Source organism: Bidens hawaiensis, unplaced genomic scaffold, assembly GCF_021521415.1.
Source record: "Bidens hawaiensis isolate Kalapana, Puna unplaced genomic scaffold, B.hawaiensis_p1.1 tig00007577_1, whole genome shotgun sequence".
Classification (NCBI taxonomy): domain Eukaryota; kingdom Viridiplantae; phylum Streptophyta; class Magnoliopsida; order Asterales; family Asteraceae; genus Bidens; species Bidens hawaiensis.
In genome coordinates this window covers 209,375-211,680 of record NW_027491528.1, presented here as the reverse complement: position 1 = coordinate 211,680, position 2,306 = coordinate 209,375, and positions in this window count along the sequence as shown.

Genomic DNA, 2,306 nt, shown 5'->3' with positions numbered 1-2,306 from the left:
AGAAGAAGAAGAAGAGTGTTGTGTTGTGTTGTGATCAGATAGATAGATGGCACAATCACACAGACAGACGGTTATTTGTTTCTTTGTTTAGAAGAAATCAAAATCAAAAGGGGTGATACAGTCTCATGGCGGTGGAGTCTATTGATTTGTGTACAACCCATTTCTTGCGTCTCGTCTCGTGTGCGTGTGAATGAACCGAACCAACCGACTAAACTCTTCTTTTTGCTTTAACTCGGTCCATCTCTTCTCTTGTTTAAATCGATCAAAATAACAATATCATAATTATTATTAATTAATAACAATAAATCTTATCTTCCTTCTCTAACAAATAACTAATACTATATGTCACTTGTCACACTCTCATTCATTCCCATACTTTTTAACCCATTTTCTAAAATATGAATCCTACATAGGTCATTAATCACCTACTTTATTGTTATTGGCCTCCACCACCAGCAGTGCCGGCAACGAAATAGCCCCTCTCCACGGCCGCCACCACCACCACCACTGTCTCCACTCTTTACGGCCGCCACCACCACCACCACATCCTCTAGATATCGATAAATGCTTTTGAGGTACTGATAATATGATGACGGAGGTACTGATAATAAGTATAATTACTAATAAATACTTATTTTATTGGACCTAATACCGGTGTTCCGCTTCATTTGAAGGTATATTATATACCTAATTATTATTATTCAACATAATTACTCCATTATGTCATGTTATGTGTTCTGTTCTGCTACTAATTATGTGTTTATTGTTACTCTGTTGTGTACAACTGCTGCTTGGTTTAAAATATTAATAATTGGTATGCGTGTTGTTGTAGTTCAGGTCATTAGGATGTATGTATGTTATATATATGTTGCTTATTATGATTTTACTTATAGGGGATTTTCCTCATACTGATAATATATGGTTGTTGAGGTACTGATAATATGATGATGGAACACATTTATATAATTAAATTAGAAAATCATATGTTGTACGTTGATGATTTGTTCATAGTGTGTTATTGAACTGTTCTTTTGTCTAATAAAAGCTTAAAGAGAACAAGGCTTCATTCGTTCAGTTTGGTAAGGCCGTGTTTGTTCATTTATGTTCGTGAATGTCTAGATAACGTGTTCGTTCATTTACGTTCGTTATTTTACGTTTGTTAATGTGGAATTATTTACTCCACATCCTAATCTGGTTAAAGAAACTTAACTTACAGGTAAATGTTAGTCTTTTAATATAAAAGTTTTTGACATTTTATTGTTTTACCCTTCATTGGTTAAACGTTCTTTTATTTTCTTTTTTATTATTACTATATTGAAGATTAAAAGATTCATACATGTATGATATAAAGTGCACTTTCAAGAAAAAAAAGATCACGATGGCTCAACTTATTTGTAAGAAGTTGGTACAGAAAAAAATGTTATATGGACTACATGATATGGAAGGAGTAGATATAATCATTGTAATAATTTCAGATAAATACACATTTATTTACAAGTATACAACACATTTTTCTGTGTTTTTTTGTTCACTTAAGTAATTATTATATTATTATAACAGGCTTGAGGGTGAAATAGACAAACTTGAAATAGAAGAAGCAGGTTTTATGAAATGTGTGAGTGTCTTTGATGTTGTTCTACACAAGTTTTTCCTCTAAATATTTACCGGTTCAAGAAAAGGTTAATTTAACATTAAACTTAAATTATGTCATTTTTGTGTGTTTCTTGATGGATCTTTTTGGCAAACTAATAGTCTTGTCGTAAAAAACAAAGTTTTGTAGGTGTATCTGATTGTTTTTATAAAAAGATGTGGACTTCTGTTTTTCTTAAATTTACCGTATGTATTTAATGTGTGTATGTGTTATTTTTTTTTGTGTTAGTCTAATATGTGTGTTTTTGTATATGTTTCATCTCATTGAGCAATAATTTGAAATTTATGATGAATAATATGAATAGAGATATGTTACTAATGATGTGAGAAAACTGTTTGTTGTTTACTTTTTAAAACAATTTATTAGACGGCAACATCATAATGTACATTGTCCTTTATCAACTCTTTATTAGAGAGTTTACTAAATAATCGTTGACCGTTCAGGAGAAACAAGGACAACAACAAAAACCATTAAGAAAGGTTTGGCTTACTTTTGACCTAAAAACATCTAAAATGTAATGTTTAGAGAGAATGTAATGTGAACTCAAATTCAAAGAAGATAAGAACATGGAGGCCAGGTTTCCTAAAGAAAGCTTTGAAGACATGTACTTAAAAGTAGGTCATATCCTTAATGTGTGTTGCCTGATGGTGGCTAA